General features: G+C 47.7%; 1 protein-coding gene across 2 annotated transcripts in view; it reads left to right on the top strand.

Moving 5' to 3' along the window:
* Positions 1-11991: 11991 nt before the first annotated feature.
* The window catches only part of Mtus2 (microtubule associated scaffold protein 2), a 380312-nt gene continuing 368697 nt past the window's right edge, over positions 11992-23606 (top strand). Inside the window, exons 1-2 of one of the 2 annotated variants that reach the window (XM_042268368.2) lie at positions 11992-12728; positions 21172-21242. The gene's annotated coding sequence lies outside the window, so the exon portion shown is untranslated. The remainder of the gene's footprint in view (positions 12729-21171; positions 21243-23606) is intronic. The other variant, XM_042268367.2, reaches the window with a different exon arrangement.

Raw genomic sequence — 23606 nt, 5'->3', positions numbered from 1 at the left:
GTGACAGAGAAGAATGAGTGGATAGCTACTCAGTGCTCCCACACTGGGACGAGCGATACCTCAAAGTGTCCAGTGGACACCCTCTCCCCCAAGTCTGTCTTTGGGTTCTGACTTGAACTTGAGGTTTAAATGGAGGGAAAACTGGGGCAAGGAGCCAGGGGTGTGCATAACTAGGCGGTACTGATCAGAGTGTAGTCCCACCCAACAATGTCTCAGTGCCTGTCCCGGGAGGACCTCCTCCCTTCTTTGTTTATGAATGATCCTACCTTCCAGTAAGGTGTGTGTGTGTGTGTGTGTGTGTGTGTGTGCAAAAATCCCACAGTGTGAGTCTTTCTTGAGAGGACCACACTCCTTTGCCTAATAACGTCCCTTCCTCCGTCTCCTCTGAATTCTTTCTTAGATGGAGCTAAGAACCTGGAGGTACCGTGTCGAGGTCACAAGCTGATCTGGTGGAGATATCCTTAGCCTTTGCCTATGGTCAACACCATCTCACTTTCTTCCGGGCTCTAGGAAGCCCGCCGGGGATCAGCACACTACAGACGTAGGAGCTCTGAGCTGAGAGGGTGGCCCCGGGCCAGGCTTAGAGAGTCATGGGTGCTCCCAGGCTGTGCACACAGGCGCTCCCAGGCTGGCTGTGCTCTGTTCTCTCCCTAGGGCGGCATCTCAGAACGCTTCCTACTTTAATGGCTGCATTTTGGTCCTGGGAGTGATGTCCCACAGGAGGCTGGGGGCTGAGCACAGGGCTTGGAGCCTCCTGCTGCTAGGCCACCCCTAGGTTGAGTCTGGGTCACCTGATGCCGTTCCATCCCTGACAGGCTGGTTGCGGTGAGGGCCTGTCCTTCTGTGTACTGGTCACGGCCCCACCCCTCCCAGCATGTCGAGGGTCCGGCAGAAGACATGTGGTGTCAGCTAGCAATTAAAGCATGCCAGGTGGAGAGAGGCTGCGCAAGGGACAAGTTTTTCCTCGTCTGGGGACAAGGGACCCACGTTTGCACTTGGTGACCACTGTTCTCAGCAGTCGACCAGCATTGTCCTGTGGGCCAGTTGCCCTCTGCTGGGCAGACTAGATATTAACTTTACTCCAAAATCTGAAGAAAATAGCTATGCCAAGATTTTCAAAATCAGCTGGGGCATGGTGGTGCACCCCTTTAGTCTCTGCACTTGGAAGGCTGAGGCAGGTGGATCTCTGTGAGTTGGAGACCAGCTTGGTCTACATAGTGAGTTCCAGGACAGCCAGGGCTACATAGTAAGACTTGTTTAAAAAGAAAGAAAGGAAGGAAAGAAGGAAGGAAGGAAGGAAGGAAGGAAGGAAGGAAGGAAGGAAGGAAGGAAGGAAGGAAGGAAGGGAGAGAATATGAAAATAATTTATGCAAGGATTTTTTCTTCAGGAATGCTGAAGTCTGGGAAATATTTCTGTAATGATTAGAAATCATGAATAAGGCTGGACAGCAGTGGCGCACGCCTTTAATCCCAGCACTCGGGAGGCAGGGGCAGGAGGATCTCTGTGAGTTCCAGGCCAGCCTGATCTACAGAGCGAGATCCAGGACAGGCACCAAAACTACACAGAGAAACCCTGTCTCTAACCACTCCCCCCCCCCAAAAAAAAAGGAAAGAAAGAAAAATTTAACAATTTAACAACTTAACCTTTACATTGCTACCTCTATATGGATAGTGATGGCATTAAAACCCTAGGGGGAAATGCCATTGAAATTAGCAGAGTTTTGTTCTCTTATCCCATTGTGTGTGTGTGTGTGTGTGTGTGTGTGTGTGTGTGTGTGTTGTGATGTATGTGTGTATTTGTGTGTGGTGTGTGGGTTTGTGTGTGGTGTGTGTAGGATGTGTGTGTGGGTTTGTATGTGGTGTGTGTAGGATGTGTGTGGGTGTATGTGTGATGTGTGTGGTTCAGTGTGGTATGTATGTATGTATGTGTGTGTATGTGTATGTCTGTATTTGTGTGCGGGGGAGTGTATGTGGGTTATGTGTGTTGTATACATGTGATAGTCACTGTGGTGGTTCATAAGTAGAAGGTGAAACTTGAGCTGCATATGATGCATATGCAGAAGTGTTAGTCACACAGCTCAAGCCTCTGTCTACACCTCTCTGAATGCCAAGCAGAGTGGCATGTACTTATCTGTCCGTCTGTCTTTCAGGTTGACATAAAACTAGACATACATGGGATGAGGAAATCTCAACCCAGGGATTGCCTGCATCAGACTGGGCTGCAGACATCTCTGCGGGGCGTTTTCTTGATTGCCGTTGATGGGGGAGGGCCCAGCCCATTGTGAGTGGTGCCATCCCTGGGGTGGTGGTCCTGGGTTCTATAGGAAAGTGGGATGAGTAAGCCATGAGGAGCAAACCAGTGAGCAATGTTCCTCCATGGTCTCTGCTTCGGGTCCCCGCATCTAGTTTATGCCTCGACATCTCTCAGTGGTGGACTGTAACCTGTAAGTCCAGCAAACCCTCTCCTTCCCAAGTTGCTTTTGGTCATGGTGTCCATCACAGCACCAAAAGGCAAACCCGGCAGCAATATACTACAACTCCCAGACTGACTGAACTCTGGAAACCAGGACCGCCATTTGTCAGTCCCTCCTTTCTGTCTCCTGTATGGTATCTGGGCCCTCCAACAACTTCCTACGCTAAGAAACAGAGGGGATGACCATTTCAACAAAATTGTGTATGCTGCTCATGTCCTAAACGGTTCTGGAAAGAGAAGCAAAGCTCAGCAATTAGGTGGCACACTCTAACTTCACCCAGGGCAGCCTTACAATCAGTTGATTGACAACCCACCAACATTTACTGGTCTTCTCCCATATGCCGAGTGCCAGGACAGATGCTCGCCAGCTAGAACTAAGTGAGCTTAGCCAAACGGAATGAAGGAATATGTATGTAAGCAAATTCACATTGTGGTGTAAGTCCTACAGACATACTGCTGTGAACTTTCCAAGCAAATTCTACCCTAGGGGCATCAGGAAAGGACCTTCCAAAGGATACAAGGCACCCCTTCTATGCCAACACACCTTCAGAGTGGGGGTGCTAGTCACACAGTGTTTTTCTTGTCTTAAAAAAAGTGTGTGTGTGTGTGTGTGTGTGTGTGTGTGTGTGTGTGTGTGTGTCTGTGTCTGTGTCTGTGTCTGTGCACATGCACGTGCAGGCACATGAGTGCAGGTGCTTGTAGAAGCCAGAGGTGTTGGATTTCCTGGTGCTGGAGTTACAGAAAGCTGTGAGCCACCTGAAGTGGATGCTAGGGGCCAAACTGAAATCCCTTGGAAGAGCAGGAAGTGCTCTTAATGAATAAACCATCCCTCTCTAACCCCTAGTCTTTTTGTTTTTTGTAAAAGACGTAAAATAATTATTTTTTTAAATTTTATATGTGTGAATGTTTACCTGCATGTATGTATACCACATGTGTGCAGTACCCTTGGGCGCCAGAAGAGGGCATTAAAGTCCCTGCAGCTACAGTTATGGGTGGCTATGAGCCACTATGTCCGTGCTGAGGACCAAACCCAGGTCCTCTGTGAGAGCAGTAAGCATTCTTAACTGCCGAGCCATGACTCCACTCCCTAGTTTTTTCCTTCATTATTATTTTTAATGTCAAGATCAAATGCAGAGCCTTGAACATGCTGGACAGTCACTTGCCACTGAGTATCAACCTCAGCTACTTGGTTATACAGAGTAGGGGATTTTGAGTTCAACTAGAGACTGGAAATAATTTTTGTTTTTAAATGAACTACATTATTTTGGCTAATGAAGAAGAGCAATGTGGATTACTGGGAGGCTCTGGTAAATTTAAATTCACTAGAGGAACTGGACAGAAAGGAAACCTTAATTTCAGCTTGGTTAAACACAACATAATTGCAATAGTGAAATCATTATGCTAATTTAATTAAAAACGTAAAGAGAAAAACAAACATGTTAGCTAAAATGGTACCCACTCACAGAAGCTTAATGAGTTTTCAACTTGAACATTTTTTTCCCCCAAACTGAAAATAGAATAGAATTAGAGTTCTCTTCTATATCACGTCGAATGGTTAACCTGCCTTTTTGATTCCAGACAGATTATGGAATTACATATCTTAAAAGTTTTACAAAAACAAGAGATGAAATTGATTAGTTATAAAATCTCAGGATGGGGAAGGATTGTTTAAGTTAAAAACATGTAACAATAACAAAAAAACTGGGCAACTTTAATTTATAAAATGAACATCTCATTATGTAAGATTTAGGAAACCACTGAAATACAGGGCAAAGTATAGCCTGGAAACTAGTTATAACAAGTCTAATTTACTCAAGAAATCTTCTATTCCTTCCTTCCTTCCTTCCTTCCTTCCTTCCTTCCTTCCTTCCTTCCTTTCTTTCTTTCTTTCTTATTTATTTATCTATTTAGTTTTTGAAGATAGGATTTCTCTATATAGCCCTGGCTGTCCTGGAACTCGCTCTGTAGACTAGGCTGACCTCGAACTCACAGAGAGCCTCCTGCCTCTGCCTCCCAAGGGCTGTGATTTAAGGTGTGTGCCACTACCACCTGGCTAACTTAGGAAATCTTTCTTTGTTTATTTATTCATTCATTTACTCATTCACTTTATTTATTATGTGTGTGGATGCTTTACCAGCAAGCATCTTTATGGACTATATGCATGCAGTGTCCGTAGAGGCCAGAAGAAGGCATTAGATCCCATAGAACTGGAGTTACAGGTGGTTGTGAGCCATTATGTAGGTGCTGGGAACTGAACCCAGGTTCTCTGCAAGAACAGCCAGTGCTCATAACCACTGAGGCATCTTTACACCGCTCATCATAATGTCCTAATGATTCTGTCAGTGCTCACTGACCTCAAGAGGAAATATTTCTCATATATATGTTGTGTCTGTGTTTTAAAATTCATATATGTTTGTGCTCTTGTTGTATATGTGTTCTTGTGTGCATGTATTTAGAAACTATAACATGAAATAAACAGTAGGGAATCTGGGACATTAGGAAAACCAGGTTGAATATATCAGGCCTCCCCCAGAGACCTCTGCACACGACACATTATTATAATATACACATACACTTTCTGACAGGCTTTCCCATAGTAAGGGAATTTTATTTTACCATAAGCGCATAAAACAGGATATAAAAGAAACAGACCCTCAGATGAGTAGTATTTTACTTACAGCCTTAAATTAATGTCATATTCTCAAGGGACTCATGCATTAGAAATTCAAATGGCATTAAAAAAAAAAAGGCTTGTAGCCATTTTTACATCGCTGGTGCCTCGGCTGTGGCAAACATGATTGCCTGGGGGGAATTTGCCTTCTGTCTAGGGACAGAATTTTATGACTTTTGCACCAGAAACCAAAGGCAGAGCAGTCTCAAATGTAAGGAGATTCAACCCTGCAGGGGAAACGTAAGAGTGTGCAGAGGCAGAGCCTGGCCGAAGTGCTCTCTGCTGGGTCTTGCAGGCTCTTAATCATGCACAGCACTCTGGGCTACAAATGAATATTAAGAATAAGTTCGTGTAGCTCCATGCCAACGGTAAATCCCAGGCAGGGCTTAACAGCACTATCCTGCTATGGAGTCCACACCAGAGGGAGGAGGCGTGGACCGTATTTAAAAGTGTCAGTCAGCATCCAAGGAACCCTGGTAGGAGAGGGGAAGGGTGACGGGCAGCGGCCATGCCACACTGCCAGAGCTCGGAAGTGTGCCTCTGGCTTCTGGTGCTGAGTTCTGCTTGGTTGGGGTGAAGTGGTGTAACTTCTCGCTAGTGCTCGGTGGCGGGTGGCAGAGGGTTGGGAACCAGAGCCCCTACACAGCCTGACCTTGTTGCAAACACTTTCCAAGGAGTTGGGTGGTGGTTCAGGATCCTGCTGCTCTGTTGTTGACTGGGGATGTCTCCAGTGCAAACGTACACAGGCCAGGGTGAGAGGCCCACAAAGACTGTGGGTCACCTGATCCGGCATGCTTGATGCAGGGGAGTTCTTCTGAAAGCGTACACTTTGTCTTTTATGTTCTTTCAGATCCTGACTGTATTTAAACAAACAAACAAACAAACAAACAAACAAAAACAACAACAAAGAACTAGGGCTGGAGAGATGGATGATTGGGTAAAGTGCTTGCTGGGAGTTTGGATTCCCCGACCCATGCAAAGCCCAGAGGGAAGGTGAGAAACAGAATCCAATGATTCCATTTCAAAGTCAGTTTAGGTCCAGGAGCAGAGAGATGATCAGCTGGCAGGGGACCCCAGCTGAGAGCCTGCTAAACTGCCCCTCCCAAAATGCTGCTCCTCTAGCTATAGTCCGGGCTCCCACCAAAAAATCAGAGTAGAAAATCACAGCAGTCAGGTTTGCCTAGTGATGCGCAGATATGGCAGAGTCATGTGCCTGGTAAGCTTTCAAATAAACAGGCTATAAACCGTGGAGATGAATCCACACACAGTTTTTGTTAAGAAAAAGAGAAGTGTAGATGGCGTAAAGAAAGCTATGATCTAGGTGACGTGCGAGATTGTACCCTCCTGATTACTCAGCTAAAGAGGGACGGAGGAAGGGGCTGCTTGTGTTCCGGTTTAACTCTTTGCTCAAACAGCAATCCTGCCCTCCTGGGCTGACGCCCAACTTGGCAAAGTTGCAAAAAGACACTGCCTTGCCTTCCCTGATCTGAGTTCCCAGGACTCTGATTGTAACGGAGGACCTTTGTTTCTCGCAGTAGTGTGTAGGAATCTCCAATGGGGACCGGGAGGCAGAGACGGGAGAATCCCTGGACGTAGCGGGCCAGCTAACCTGGACTGCACCGCGGTGGACAAGGTGGAGCCTTCATCAAGGAAGAAGGGGAAGAGTGATACATGGAGCTGCCCTCTGACCTCCACGCAGGAGAGGCTGGGGCACTGGGCCAATCTGATAGACCCACAACACACCCCCACGGTTGTGCATGCCCGGCGGACCTAGACACTTCCGCCTAGCCGGTTCCGGGTCAAAATAGCCACTTCTGGGCCAAGGCTTCTCGTGTGACCAGGACCCCGTGGCTTTGCATGGTTGCATAAGAGCGCGCAACCAACCATGTGATCTGCGCATGTGTGGAGCAGCCACATCGACCTGTGTACATGTGTCGCCACCCAGCCTTTATAAGCAGGCGCCATACTCCAGGCTTCCTCCTCCTCCTCCTCCTCCTCCTCCTCCTCCTCCTCCTCCTCCTCCTCCTCCTCCTCCTCCTTCTTCTCCACACACGTGTCTCTTCCGCAGGCCTGAGCACTTGTCTGTCCTTTTCTCTTATCTTAATAAAACTCTCGTTAGGGGATTCTGTGGTGTTTCGTGACATTTCCTCGCAGGGTAAGAGTGCCGCCAAATAACTAACACAGCCTGGAAAACGGGCTGGCCCCTTTAAGAGAGGCTGCTCCTTGCTCCCAGGGTTGTACCCACCCCCCAAAGAAGGTTGCCAACTCTACAGATTTCCAACAGCCCAAGGGATGGGCAGGACCAACGATGAAGAGGAGGAAAAACAGAAGAGGAGGGGTCCAACCCAGAGCGCTTTGCTGGACTCTCACCTCTGTGGCCCTCAAATTCCCTTGTCCTCTCAGTCTGTCTGTCCTCTCTCTCTGTCTGTCCTCTCTCTCTCTCTCCACCCCCCCCCCACCCCCCCCCCCCCCACCCCCCCGTCTGTCTCTCTGATCTGACTAGTGTTTCTTCAGTCAGGTGTTTGCATCCTTGCTCTCTCCAAATGTCACGTTTTGATCACCGTCCCTCGCCCACGACCCCGTAACGTCTGCACAAGCACTGTGTGGCACGTGTGAACCCTCACTCACACACGTGAACATGCATATACACTACATATACCTCTCACACACACAACACCGTACCCACAACTTGTAATTCACACACACACACAAAAAAAAAAACACGTTATGACCACTGTCAGGTGGGAGGCTCAGCAGTGTTGAGAACATGTGCGCCCTCATGCGCCCAGTACCTTCTCCATCCCCTGATCCCTTCTCATCTTGAGAGTTAGACTCTCTGTACTCACAGGAGACGTTAACTTTCGGTTCTTCATACCCTACCCTACCCCTGTAATCACGATCCTATTTCTGTTAACTAGACTTGGGCTAGCCTAAGCACTCCATCCCCTCCCTCCAAGACAGCATTTCTCTGTGTAGCCCTGGCTATCCTGGAACTCAGTGTAGACCAGGCTGGCCTCAAACTCAGAGATCTACCTGCCTCTGCCTCCCAAGAGTTGAGATTAAAGGTGTGTGCCGCCATACCTGACTTCCATTTTTCTTTGCTGAAGACTGATATAAGATCCTCAAGGGCCATCCATGTCTCCACATGCATCTGAATTTCTTCCCTGAAGGCTGAATAATACTATGTTGTGTGAACATAGTACATTTTCTGTAGCAGGAATCTTAAAGAGTCTTATTAATAAAATCAAACCTGTGGCCAGTCATTGGGGTGAATGCTGGAAGATCAGAGAGACAGAACAAGCCACAGCTTCCTCACCTCGCCAGTTCCCCAGCTGGTCCTGTTTCCTCAGACTGGAGGCCTCTGAGTCTGTTTTTCTAAAGCCTTGGAGTATTTGAGGACTTGAGGTCTAAAGAGAATTCCAATCAACAGGGAATAGGAACCAGAGAGAAAATCAAAGCTCAGGCTGGTCACTTGGAAATAACCATTCCAAGAAGCCTTTTATGAGCTTCTTAGGTATCCTCATGGCATTGTGTGAGTGTGAGCCTACACCTTCAGCCATGCTCTGGATGTTACATGCTTTCTTTTCCTAGTCACTGTTCTATTACTGTGAAGAGACACCATGACCGTGGCAACTCCTATAAAAGAAAGCATTTAATTGGGGGCTTGCTTACAGTTTCAGAGGGTCAGTCCATTACCATCATGGCGGGTTGCATGGCAGCAGGCAGGCAGACATAGTCTGGAGAAGTAGCTGAGAATTCTACATCCTGATCTGTAGGCAGCAGGCAGACACAGAGATAGAGACAGAGACAGAGAGAGACAGACAGATACACACACACACAGAGAGAGAGAGAGAGAGAGAGAGAGAGAGAGAGAGAGAGAGAGCGAGAGAGCGAGAGAGAGAGCAGCTTTTGAAATCTCAGTTCCACCCCAGTGACACACACCCTTCAACAAGGCCACACCTCCTAACCCTTCCCAACATTCCACCAGCTGGGAACCAGGCATTCAAACATATGAGCCCATGGGGGCCATTCTTATTCAAACCACCACACTGTCTATCTTAGGGTTTTATTGCTGTGAAGAGACACCATGACCACCACAACTCTTATAAAGAAAACATTTAATTGGAGTGGCAGCTTACAGATCAGAGGTTCAGTCCATTACTGTCATGGTGGGAAGCAAGGCAGCATGCAGGCAGACATGGTGCTGGAGAAGGAGCTGAGAGTTCTACATCTTGATCTGCAGGCAGCAGAAGCAACTGGCCAGACTTGAGCTTGTAAGACCTCCAAGCCTGCCTCCACCTTGACACACTTCCTCCAACAAGGCCACACCTCCTCCAACAAGGCCACACCTCCTAATAGTGCCACTCACTATGGGCCAAGCATTCACAAGAGTCTATGGGGGCCATTCTTATTCAAACCACCAATCTGTCTTACTGTTTTAATTTCATGGCACCTGCTTCCTAGGATCACCTTCCAAAATAAACCACCTGTATCCACATCCCATGAAGCTCTGCTTCGAGAGTTGCGGGCGCATTAGATACCTGCTGATTCTCTTCCCTCTGCCCCTACAAAAGAACATTCAATTCTGTTTTACAGTTCCCCATTACAGCATTAAAATATATTAAAATGCAAATTAAATTAAAATGTACAAGTATTAAAATGCTGTTTATTGCCGGGCGGTGGTGGCACACGCCTTTAATCCCAGCACTCAGGAGGCAGAGGCAGGTGGATCTCTGTGAGTTCAAGGCTGGCCTGGTCTACAAAGCGAGTTCCAGGAAAGGCACCAAAGCTACACAGAGAAACCCTGTCTCGAAACACAACAAAACAAAACAAACAAAAAAAATGCTGCTTATTTTGGAAGAGCTCCTGGGCACAAAGGTGTCTTGTAGTTTGGGAATTCTGAGAAGATACCCAGGCAGGATCAGACTAAGAACAAATCAATCAATCAAACAAATAAACAACAAGACCAACTTGGCTTTCCAGGTCTGCATGGCCAACCCACAACGGAAACTCTCCATGGGACAATGTTGTGTCTGGATTGTGCTGTTTGAATGCTCTATCACCACAGCCCTGGGTATGTACTTCCCTTTCTCAGTTACTGCCTGTAACCATTAATCTTCATCGTCAGCTGGACAATTTAGAACCACCTAGGAGATGAGTGGGATACTCTGGAAGTACCTATGAGGACCTCTCTAGGGAGGATTCTCTGAGGGGGAGGAAGTACCTAGAGTGTGTGAAGAGCACCATGCTATGGTCTAGGGACCCTGGCAGAATGAACGGGAAACAAAGAGAAAGCCAGCAAAATGCTGGCATCCCCCCCCCCCCCCCCCGTTTCTATGGTCTCTTCTAGGGACTTGCTAGGAGGTCATTCTGTTGGTTCAGCAGTTGGTGGCCAGTGAGCTCCACAGGGTGCCATCAGGGCTGGCGGGAAGAGGAGCTGGAGGAAGCTGATGCATGTCATCTGTCATCTGGAGTGTGGGGATAGTCCTGAACCTGGAGATTTTCCCCTGACGAGGCTCAAGGAAGAGGCTAGCCAGAGCTTCTCTAGTTAGACGGACATCATGAGGAGACATGGTCGAAGGCCAGGTGGACCTGTGAGGGTGTGTGAGTGGCCTGAGGAGGGAGCTGGAGAGTCAGGACCCCATCCCTGCCACCTCCCGGGCTCCAGGCTTCACAGAACACCCTAATAGGAAAGAAAGTGAAGGGCGCGGAGGAGGCTGCTCCAGTTACGGTTAGGTCAGGCTGGGAGTCTGTGAGCTAGGGCAGGGGCATGGGAAAGGCATGAATGAAATGAGATTAAAGTCTGATTTAGATTGGACTGGACTTTGTAATAACAGCAAGTCAAACTGCTTGTTAACACCCGAAGGTGACAGGAAAAGCGATAAAATGTGCCCTAGATTCTTCCAGGAGAAAAGTGAGGCCACATAGAATAATTTAAAAAGACAGCCATGTGAAAAGTGCTCTTTCATGATTTCCCTTCACTACATAGTCCGGTTAGTACAAAAATCCAGCTGATATAAAATTATCGGAATTTGCTCCGTACATTAGTGCGGGGTGGGGGGAGGGAGCCCACTTTCCCACGACTTCCAAGAGAGTAAGGAAGCGAACAAGCGAGGCAGCCAGCCCACTCCGCCAGCCAGCCCCGCATCCTCATTCTTCTCAGTCTGCCCCCAGCCTTGGGGAGCAGAGGCTGCCGAAGCCCGGCTGATCTCCAGGCTTCCCAGGTGCACCGTTTTCAGGGGACCTGCAAGACCTGTGCTCGTGTTGACTTCCGAGGGAAGCTGTCACGTACGAAGCAGAAATAAACTTGCTCTGAGACATGAGACAAGAGCCATCTGCTTTTCCCAACAACCCTTCCAGGGGCAAACGGGTGGTGGCCTCCGCCTTTAACCCCAGCTGAGAGGCAGAGGCAGGAGGCTGCCTTGTGAGTTCCAAGCCAGCCAGGGCTACATAGCAAGACACTGTCTCAAACAAAAAGACCCCCTCCTTCCCCTAACACGCACACAATCACACACACACACAAAACCCTTGCAGAGACCACCTTGGTCTCCCCTTCATCCCTTCCAGGTTCTCCCCCTGGATCTCAATTCTTCCTGCTGTGCACAATTAGAAGCTGCTCCCTCTTCTGAGTGGACCACAGCAGATCCCACTCGTGGGAGTCTGGGCCCTAGGTCGGCGACCTCGGGCTCTCTCTCTCTCTCTTCCCGGGAGTCTGAGGCTGGATGCTCCCGGGCCGTCGTGGCCCCGTGAGCTGCAGGCTCGCGTCCAGCCGGCAGAGGGCGCTCGGCCCCCCCGCCGCGGGGCTCCGGCCGAGAGGAGGCGCCGGGGCTCGTGAGCATCTCCGGGCGGCCGGGAGGGGGTGCGCGCCTTGGGCCGCTGCAGCCGGGCTGCTGTCACCGCGGACCGCACCTCGCTGGCGGGTGGGCGGGAGCGGCGTCTTTGTCCGGCGAGGCGTCCTCAGCCCCGGCCATCCCTGCGATCGGAGCCGGGCGGCCTGGGCGGTGCCCAGCGCTGAAGTGCGCGCGGGCAGAGGGGGGCTGGCTGCGGCCACGGCCCCAGGTACCCCGGTGCCCCAAGCTCGCCACCTGCGCCACCTCTGCCCGCGCTCTGTCAAGTTGCAGAAGACCCGGGTGGGTCAGGAGTCTGGACGCGTGGGCGCGTTGCAAACTCCAGCTGCGAAGGAGCTGCGTGCGGAGGTAGCCCGGCCCGGGATGCTCCCGGAGGCTGCCCTGGCCTCTCTGCACACCCTTCTTGGCTCCTCCAGACCCAGGTGAGCGACTCCGGTCCCGGCGTCCCGATCCGGCTGGAGACAGGTGCCGAGCGGGGCGGAGGCGGCTCCTTTTGCTGGCTTCTCTGGCATCAGAGAGCCCGCTCCCCGCTGCCCACATCCTCTGCTCCGCCGGAGAGAGGCTGCAGCCCACTCGCACCTTCCGGGGATGCCAGGTTGAGCACCGTGTTTCAGAGGCGACAGCGGGTTAGCCGAAGCGAGCTCCCTCCCCCTCCCACCCCCGGCTCGGGATAATTCGGTCCGTGTCTTCGTCTTAATTTAGCACCGATGTGTTATTTCCTTGGAGCTCTAGAATGGTAAGGCTTGCTACATCCATTTTTTTTTTCAACCCCCCCTTCATTCTGAGGCTATGCAGGGAAGGAACTACAGGCTTGCAAGTGATGCTACTACCGTTCTATTTTAAATACAAACACCCAGAGAAGTACGCTTGGCGGCGGGCCAGAGGCGCCTGCACTCTTTTGTTATGTAAGAGCTTAACAAAAATATTTGCTGGTTGGTAAAGTTAAGAGCGGTTACCAGAGAATGTAAGAGTGCAGGAAATCGGAGCCATAATTTCTGTCTTAGCTCAAAACTTTACTTCAGGATAAGCATGCGATGGCTTCGGTATCATTTAAAGGCGACACGAGGTCCTTAAAAAAATCCATAAGGTAGAATTTCAAGGGTTAAAACACGAACAGGTTTTTATGAAGTCTGTTATACAAATCACTGGGACGTCTCTGACTAACGATGGGAAGCGATTTAAAGAAATAGATCCTTCCCTTCCCCACACACAGCCTTTTTGGCTTTTAAACTATTAGGTAATTTTATTTTGCTGTCACGTGGAACTGGCTAATTGTGAGTTAACAGTTATTAAAGATATCTTCACACATACAGTTATTTTTCAGGTAAAAAGATGAAAGTGAGAAGCATAGGAAACGCAAATGTCCAGGCATTTCCATGTTTTCCACCCCCCTATATTCTGTTCTGACTGGCTCAGGGTGATGGTGTTTGTTATGTTTATGGTTTTCTGGTGATTGTCACGTGAGACTGTTGGTGAGCATCGCTTCTTTTAGTCTCCTAGCGGCCTAAGGTGTGGCTCTGTGGGTTCGAGGTACCTCAGCCTTGCGGGTGGAATGGAGGGAGAGAAACTTGTGTTGGACCAGAAAGAAGCTAATGGATTTTAGCCTGTGTCTAGTTTCATCTAAGTAAATTTTTTTTCACTTGTTTTTTTCTGCAAAGAAAAGCTGATGTGTCCACAGAGAATACCCCGGGGTGGGGGGATTAGTGGGGTACAGTGCACTGTGCAGAGGGAGCCCTGAAAGTTCAGTAGTCCTGTGGGGGCGCTCCTTTTTGTTTGCATGATAAAAAAAAATAATTAAGTTTCACCAAGGATTGTTTTTCCCACTGAATTGACATTTTCTTATACTATAGCAGAGTGGGAACTAGTCAGTCACAGGCAGGAAGCCTTTCTGTTATATTTAAGGACTGAGCGAAAGCTGGCATCTTTTATAAGTCCACATTTCCACACCTTGGGGCGGGCTCACCGAGGCTTCATGGGAGCTTATGTAAGACCTACTACGGTGCTTTTCGGTACTCAGTTAAACTCCCTGCCTTGCCTGTTACATAATTGGCATGGAACTAGGCTGTCAGCGCTGAAATTGCGGGGGAGGATGGATTAAAAAAAAATCTAGGCTCGTGCTTGCACACACACACTTGAGTGCACATGCACACACAGACACATGGGTTTTTATAATGAATTGCTGCTTCCAAATGAGAGGGAACAGCAGGGATGGTGGTTTGTGAACAGGAGATAAGAACAGTGTTGGGAGGGCTGCTGGAATAGATAACTGTTCTGTTTAGCAATTTATGGAGACCCGAATGCTGGCTAGAAACACCATAGCCCTTTATACCTTCTGGCAGAGGCCCAGAGGCTGGGAAGCTGGGCTGCATCTTGGGCTTCTGGTCCCTCTCCTGGACTTACTTTGGGGGACCCTGGGAGGAACACTGGCCATGTGTTTATGTGGTCACACTTAGGTTTGTATATGTAGTTTTGAATTTTTTAAAATTTTATTTTATTTTATGTGCATTGGTGTGAGGGTGTCAGATTCTCTGGTACTGAGTTACAGACAGGTGGGAGCTGCTATGTGGGTGCTGGGAATTGATCCTGGGTCCTTTGGAAGGGCAGCCAGTGCTCTTAACAACTGAGCCATCTCTCCAGCCCCCAATAATTAATTTAATTTTATGTACGTTGGTGTGAGGGCATCAGATCCCCTGGAACTGGAGCCATGGACAGTTGTGAGCTGCCATATGAGCACTGGGACTTGAACCCAGGTCCTCTGGAAGGGCAGCCAGTTCTCTTAACTGTGGAATCATGCTTAACTTGCTAGACCCTTGGATTCTTTTTTAAATAGGGATGATTCTCTTGACACCCTCTTAGCCCCCAGTTATAGAAACCTATGTTTCTATGATCCTTGAAACTGTTTCATTTGCTAAGTTATGCTTAAATGTTACCTTATAAAATAGCCTTTTAAAAAAATAATTTATTTTATGGGTGTGAGCATTTGCCTACATGTATGTCTGTGTGCCATGTGGGAATGCAGTACCCATGGGGGCCAGAAGAGGGCATCAGACCCCTGGAACTGGAGTTAAAAATGGCTGTGAGCGAGTGCTGGGAATCGAACCCAGGTCCTCTAGAAGAGCAGCCAATGCTTTTAACTGTTGAGCTATCTTCCCAGTCCCTCTGAAACCACATAGAGCTACTGACACCACACAGGATCCTGGAGAGCAGCCCTATGTCTTGTAGTCTCTCAGAACTTCTTTTTGGATCTGAGGTAATCTGGAGAAAATACAGCGTTGGGCAAAGGTATGTGTGGAATAGGCTGCAGCTCGCCCCCATCTCATAGGCAGGCTGCAGAGGAAGAAGGAAGCAAAAAACCACCACAGAAAGATACTCATTAAAAAATGTTAATGGGAACAGAGAGCACTAGCTCTGTTGGGGACCTTCTGTAAAAACTCCTTAGCGTCTCTCTCAAGTATGAAATGTAAATAGTTTACAAACAAACCCAGGCTTGGGAAATAACCCACAAGAAGCAAAGCAGGTTGGGAAGGACCAGATGAGCCACCAGACTGTCTGATTGGCAGTTTTATCAGCAGGCAAAAGCCTTTAAACAGTGCCTGAGAGGGAGTCTCTTGCAAAGAGCTGAGGTGGGTCTCCTTTGCTGAACCAATTTTTACTTTATGTTGGAACTTGAATGTCTTCAGATCTTATCTTGACCCTTCCCACCAGCACATGCCTTATGCACTCATCTATTGTCAGTCACTGTCATCTATTTCTATCCATTGTCTGTCATCCATCATCTACAATTCATCATCATCATCATCACCCATCACCTGTCATCCATCCTCCATCATCTACAATTCATCATCATCATCACCCATCACCAGTCACCTGTCATCCATCCTCCACAATTCATCATCATCATCATCATCACCCATCACCAGTCACCTGTCATCCACCATTCATAATTCATCATTCATCATCATCATCACCCATCACCAGTCACCTGTCATCCATCAGCCACAATTCATCATCCATCCATTGTCCATCACCCATCACCCACCCATTCACAAAGACATTCACAAAGGTCCTTCACCAAACCCACCAGACTCCCCTTATGAACACTCTCCTAAACTGTGGCTTGTTTTCTGGCCTGGAAGATCTGCACTTTGAGCACTTAGGCTATGTTCCAAGACCCCTTCTCAAAACATTCATCCCCCAACAACAGACCCCAGGGGCGATCTTTATGATGTGGTGGATTTTATGATGCGTACATTACACGACATTAAAATTATTCTGTACAAAACCATTACCATCACTGAGTTTGCTGGCTTCCTGTTGCTGTAACAAAATACCAGAGCCTGGACACTCACAGGAGTGTTCAGCCCATGACTTGCGGCTGGCTGCATGTGGCCAAATCTAGCTATGAATATGGCTTAACATTGTAAACTTACTTAAAACATTGAGACTTTCTTTTGTAACTTTGATTGTGTTGTTCTGAAGCATAAACTTTACAAGTGACACGTGTCTCAAAGTCAAAAGGTTGGACACTCCTGAAACAAAAGAAATTAATTAATATTATAACCTTTATTTCTTTTTTGTGTGTAACAATAATAATTAAGGAGGAGGTCATGAATTTGAAGAGGAGTGAGAGAGGCAGGAGGCACAGGAAGAGCTGGAGGGGAGAGGATGATGTAGAAATCATATAATGCATACTCATGTATGAAATCCTCAAAAAAAGTGAAAATAGGAAAAAAGCAAACCTTTTCTTATTCATCTGTTTATATAAAACAGACGAGACTGCCTCTGCCTATCGAGTCATTCTATCCAACAGAAATATAATGTGAGCCTTACATGTAATGCCTTCTGGTAGTCGCCTTGACAAGTAAAACCAGAGTTAGTCACAGTGTAGTTCATTAGTTCATATCTAATATAGTCATAATATACACAATGCACATTTCTCTGGCACATGTGTAGAGATCAGTAGACAACTCTGTGGAGTCAGTTGGGTTCCAAGGATAGAACTCAGGTCTTCAGGCTTGGCGGCAAGCTCCTCCACCTGCTGAGCCATCTCACAACCCCCAAGTCTTGTATTTTATTTTACTTTTTGTTTTTTATTTATTTATTTATTTATTTATTTATTTGAGACAAGGTTTCTCTATGTAGCCCTGGCTGTCCTGGAACTCAATCTATAGACGGACTGGCCTGGAACTCAGAGATCTGCCTGCCTCTGCTTCAAAACCCTGTATTTTATATTAAGAAAGCTGCATTTCAGGTACTCAGTAGCCGAATCTGAGTGAATGGCTGCTACACTGGAGTCTTTTACAGTGGACCTTAGGCTTCCAGAAACATACCACGGTGTGCACGAAATTCTGATGTCATCTCCCGCACTGCATTTATTAATCCTAAGACACTTACTCACATTGGTTCTCAAAAAGCACACAACTCGTTGCTGTGGTGAAACATCCATAATTTCGGACAGGCATGGTGTCCTTGTTCTCATTACTACGGAATCTAATGGAGGAAGTGGTCAGTCCTGTGGGTCAGGCTGAGGTGGACAAGAAGGGCTTTGATAGGTGACGCTTCCGGAGCTGGAGGGCGGAGCACTTCAGGAGAAGGCAGGAGGAAAGGCAGGGGTTTGTGCAGCAGCGCCGTTTGCGTGTTCTCAGGAGCTTGGTTTACCTGGAGCCGGCAGGCGAGTGGTTTGCGGAGGGAGTGGTGTGGCTGGGCTGGAGCTGGGGGCTGAGCTACAGGAAGCCACCTGCAAGGGAGCTTGGATGCTCTTCCTCTTAGCAAGCTGTGGGAATCGTGCAGTGGGGCGCATGTTCTTGCTTCACATGCAGACAAGGCATTGCCTTTTCTCATTTCCATTTGTCTTCTGCAAGACAGGGGTTCTGAAATGCCAGGGGTATTATGAAGATTTCGGGGACTAGAGGTGTTCCCACCCGTGACTCCTGTGACTATAGAGACCATCTCCCTTATTCCATACAATAAGTTCATCCTGGTTCTTCAATGTGCCTGCACTCCAGGAGCACCCAGAGAACAAGAATATACGTCCTTGAAGCATGTCTTGGCTGGTTTTGTGTGTCAACTTGACACAAGCTAGAGTCATCAGAGAGGAAGGAGCCTCAGTTGAGGAAATGTCTCCATGAGATCCAGCTGTAAGGCATTTTCTCAATTAGTGATCCATGGAGGAGGGCCTGGCCCATGAAGGGTGGAGCCATCCCTAGGCTTCTGGTCCTGGGTTCTATAAGAAAGCAGGCTGAGCAAGCCTTAAGGAGCAAGCCAGTAAGCAGCACCCCTCCATGGCCTCTGCGTCAGCTCCTGCCTCCAGGATCCTGCTCTGTTTGAGTTCCTGTCCTGACTTCCTTCAGTGATGAACAGCAATGTGGAAGTGTAAGCCAAATAAACCCTTTCCTCCCCAGCTTGTTTTTTGGTCACAGTGTCTCTTCACAGCAGTAAAATCCTAACTAAGACAGCGTAAGAATCAAGCTGAGGGCTGGCACCTGGGAGTTCCTCCAGTGTTTTGTTTTGTGTGTGTAAATACCTGTTTTTGGTTATGCAAAGTCTTATCTCCATCTCTATATGAGTCTCGGTGTTACATCAGCTTCCATGTTCTGTTGCTGGTCATGGTCTGTGGACGCCACTCTGGCCGCAGGGGAGATTCCCAGTGCCCCAGGGTTCCTCTGTATGAGGTTGACCAGTTGCTGCCCGTGAGCCTCCACAGAATGTCCTTATTTAACCTGGCTCTCACCCATGCATATATAATCTTCACAGACCAGCCAGGACACCTTTACTTTGTCTATCCTCTTACATATGTGTTTTCCTGTGTGAGCTTACATGTGTGCCAGAGATCAGCCTGGGGTGTTATTCCACAAGAGCTGGTCCAGCTTGTGCTTTGAGACAGAGTCTCTCACTGGGACCCGGCATGTGCCAATTAAGCTAGGCTGGCCGGCCAGTGAGCCTCGGTTTCCCTAGTGCAGAGGACACCACTACACCCAGCTCTTTATGTGGGTGGTAGGGATCGAACGTAGGTCGTATTGCTCTGTGCTGTCTTCTGAGCCCCTGTTTCTTTATTTGCAAACCATCACTCTTGGGCTGCTCTCTGCCGTGGGCTGTGTACTTCCAAATGGTCAGAGCTGTTTCCTTTCCGGTAGCTCTATGTGGCCATCCATAACGTCACCGCCTGCTTTTCTCTGGTTATCAGGGCTCCCCCTCAACCCCTGTTGATGACAGCCTGACTTTACGCATTGCCCTGGTCGCTGTCACAAAGTCTCTGTTTTGAGGTGAAGCCACTCTAGGGACACTGCAGAGGGAGGGGCCTCTGAATGCTACTTTGACGTGGCGCCTCCTTTAATGACCCCTGACGTTCTTGGAGAGTTCTGACGAGACTTGAAGGAAAGGATTGCTTTTCCTTAGCTTGCCGACTGAAACTCCTTCATTGCTCTGCGGAGTTCCAGTGGCAGTGTTGGCACTGTATTTTGATCTCAGGTTCTATCCTCACAGAATCAGCTTAGAAAAGGGGACAGAAAACAGGTGACCGGTACTCAAGAGATCAGTAGGTTTATTTGGCAGGAGGGTGCTCTTCCATGCAAACTAAGTGAAAATAACCCAGATAAAACTGAAGGACCAGTGGTAAGCTGCTGATTTCGTGGGTCTCCTGGTGGGAGGGAAATGCTTTCAGCCCTTCCTTGCTCCCACTCAGAAGGAAACACGTTTTTTTTGAAGACGTAACTTTTTGGTACCTAGGGACTCACATGGCTGCTCTTCTGTTGGCCTTGCGTTCCAACAGTGCTGTGCGTACTATGAATTATGCGGTAGTGGCGTGGGTGGGGGTGTTGTGGTAGTTCTTAAGATAGACAGGCTATTAATATATTATCAGACATGAGTGAACTCTTTTCATTCCTTCTGGGCTTGGCTTTGGACCCGCTTCATTTCCTCAGTGTGGTGTGTGTGGTTCCCACGTGGGCACCTGCTCTGTTTCCACTCCCTGTCGTCCATTCTCGGCCCAGCTCTCTCCCCTCCTCGGCCTCCTCCATGCCTGTCCCCCTGGCCACAGCTCTCCTTTGAGGGAGACCTCCTGCACCGCAGGGCAGACGCTGGGAAGGCGTTACCACTGGCTGTGGGTGGAGGAAAGAACTGAAAAGCTGCACAGAAACTTCCAGATTGAGAGAGGATTCCTGCATTGTCTTTTGAGCACCATTGGTGATGGGCAGAGCACCTAAACGCTGACACTTGGGAGAAAATTGAGGGATTTTGAGCAATAAATAAATTTAATTGTCTATAATATCATCCCTCTAATCTTGGCTTTTTTTTTTTTTTTTTTTTTTTTCCGAGACAGGGTTTCTTTTGTGTAGCTTTGGAGCCTTTCCTGGAACTCACTTGGTAGCCCAGGCTGGCCTCGAACTCACAGAGATCCGCCTGGCTCTGCCTCCCGAGTGCTGGGATTAAAGGCGTGCGCCTGGCGGCTTTTTTTTTTTTTTTCAGAAAACATTTGAATTTTCCATTTTGTTCAGGTGAATGTGGTTGAATATTGATTCTTGTGTCAATCAACCCAAGAATAGTAAAAAATGTTGTGATATCTAGCCTGGTAGGATTTTGGATAGAATGTTATATCTTTTCCACTACTCAGCGAATCTTTTTGTTGTATAATTGGGAAAAAAAAAGCAATTTTTTCCTAATTTTTTTGGAAATAGCTTTTTAAAGCATTAAATAATATTTTCAATGTTGTAGGGTTCGTTGATTCTTAATTTCTCCTGAAGTAAAATAAAATAAACATGGATGAGGATAAATTTGGTAGCATTTAAGATGATGAGGAGCCACAAAATGGACACAATCATCACATATGAGAGGCATCTTTCCCCCGACAAAAAGGATGTCAACTTCTTCAAATATTTCATTTCTGCGAGGGTTTTAATGATCATTTTTCAGATCATTAACTACTCAAGGGATGAAGACAGAGAGAAAATGTAGTCCTGTAATCCACAGAGGATTAATCAGAAAATAAGATTAAGTAGCCCCCAGCTCCTAGATTTAGCCCACAGGAGCTCATGGGATGGTACCCATGGGAAGAGTTGGTGTAATTACTGTATAGGACTCAGCTCGAACTCCGTTTCAACAGGATGCGTTATCACAATGCTGTTGCTCACAAGCACACTTGCTAACCCTTTTTCCTGTGTCTCCTCTGTCTTTTTCTTTCTCAGGTTTCCACAGCTGGATTGTCTGTTAGACCAGATCGTCACCAGTGACCTGGAAGCTTGTTTGGAGGGTCAAGGTGAGTTCGCACACACTCTTTGGTTTATTATTCTGTTTGCAATCACCCCTTGAGTTCCTCCTACTTCCTGGCATCTCATGGTCAATAGCTGCCACTGTTTTTATTTATTTATTTTTGTAAGTGATATCATTAATCAAATAAGCCACTGAAAATGAGTTCTCACACAAAAACTTACTTCATTTTGTCTTTTTACAAGTGTGAAGAATGCATTCAGATGGCAATTGGAACTCAAGTTCAAGCTTCATGTTTTGTTAATGATTTTAAAGAAGCAATAGACGTCTCTTCCTTAGTGGTAATTAATCTTCTACCGCAACAAAAGGTTATCTTGTTGTTGTGGTCACAACGACAGACAGAAATGGGGCAAGAGGCTGCAGCAGCACACGGGACGTGGTAAACTCCGTGCAGAACCAGCACTGAAAAGCAGAGGCAGGAGGATTACTGCCAGCTGGAGGCCAGCCTGTGCTATATAGTAAGTTTAGGCTGAGCCGCCTTACCTCTCTCTCAAAAATAGAAACAGATGAATGAAAAAAACAAAAAACAAAAAACAAAAACCCAAACCCAAGAGAACAAAGCCATCTGGGTGGCGGGTCAGTGCTCTTTAAACAAAACCTATTTAACCAGTCTCAGAAGCTATAGTGAGCAACCATGGCCGCGGAGAGTTTCAGACATTTGAGGAGAGCTTTTTGGGAGGGGGGAGTGTGGTAGTGGGTAGCCCATATGGCATTATGTGCAAATTAGACAAAAGCATTCCTTCCATATGACATTTCATTCCCATCTAATTGGAAATTTGTTGAACTAAACCGATCGTTGGAAAAAGAATCTCTATTACCATATGCTAGAAAATTATAATGCAAATGGTCAGATTACCTATCAGGAATGCATCCAAATTTTAAGGAAGATACAATTTAAAAAATAATGGAAGTCCATGTGAGCAGCGAGTGCCTCCTAAGTGTGGCTTCCCCACAGTGCAGTCTGAACGCCCTGCAGGCAGTTCTGCTCTGTTGGGACCTAATTCATGGTGGGTGGAGAAGGGAGCTTTTCATTACGTTCTAGTCATAGGAGATGGAGGATGGAATTAGGAGTTTGAGGCATGGCTTTTATTGGACATTTAGGTGGTTTGAAAGGAATTTAACAGACGTGTAGGAAGCTTCTATAGTTTTGGGGTAGTTTGATCTTTCTGGGGGTAAAATTAGGGAAGAAAATGGAAACTCTTTGAAATGAACTTCCTGTCTAATTCCTGTAGTTCTGTGCTTGGTTGTCATCTTGGCGCACCCCGGAAGGAAGGAACCTCGTTTGTGGAATTACCTCTCTCAGCTTGGCCCGGGAGCCTGTCTGTGGGGCATTTTCTTGACTGTTGACTGATGTAGGAGGGTCCAGCCCACTGTGGGCAGCGCCATCCCTGGGCCGGTGGTCCTGGGCTGTGTAAGGAAGGCAGCTGTGGTCCCTGCTTCAGCTCCTGCCGTGAGTTCCTGTCTTGCCTTCTCTTGGTGATAGACAGTAAATATAAGCTGAAATAGACCCTTTCCTCCCCAGATTTGGGGAGTGTTTCATCTCAGCAGCAGAAAGCAAACTAGGAAAGTGTTCTAAAGAATATTTTCAGATCCCATCCCTTCAGTCAGGTGAGCTGCCAGCTGTGTGGTACTTTTTCCAAAGACTGCTTAAACCTGAATTATCTTTAGGACCAGGGAGTGGATTTCAGGATGTTGAGTGTTCATAACGACCAGCCCTTCCTTACTTGCAAGTTTTCATAATGAATCTTCTGATGAAATTGAAAGCTATTATCTCAGCGTTGATATGTACTTGGTGGACATTGATAGGCAGATACGGGAGAAGGGGCACAGTGCTTTGGGGCCAGATAGATAGGTAGGAGGTAGGAGCATATGATTAGTGATTGAAAAGTTGTTGAGAGAGGCTGGGGAGATGATGGCTCAGTCAGCTGTTCAGGCATGAGGACCTGAGTTAGAATCCTTAGCGCCCACATAAAAAGCAGGGTCCACATCTGTAATGCTAGCATTGGAGGCCAGTAGAGACACGAGGGCCTTTGGGCCTCACTGGGGAGCCAGTCTAGCTCATTGGCAAGCTCCAGGTGCAGAAAGAGACCCCATCTCAAAGCACAAGGTGGAGAGTGATAGAGGACACACGTTTGATCTCTGGCCTCCAGGCGTATATGCTGACATGTGCACACACCTTGCACATGTGTGCACACACACGTTGCTGAAACAAAGCATGTCAAACCACACATATAAAATGCATGGCCTCAGATGTATAGCTTCGCTTCCCTGGGTCCTGGAACTCCAGGGCCTGCCCTGTGGGATGGGGACTCTAAAGCAGTTTTCCCGGGGATGCCTTGCTCAGCGCGTCTGT

This window comes from Peromyscus maniculatus, chromosome 23, assembly GCF_049852395.1.
Source record: "Peromyscus maniculatus bairdii isolate BWxNUB_F1_BW_parent chromosome 23, HU_Pman_BW_mat_3.1, whole genome shotgun sequence".
Taxonomy (NCBI): Eukaryota; Metazoa; Chordata; class Mammalia; order Rodentia; family Cricetidae; genus Peromyscus; species Peromyscus maniculatus.
Note: the sequence above shows the minus strand (reverse complement) of the source record. Positions and strands in the feature narration are given on the sequence as shown.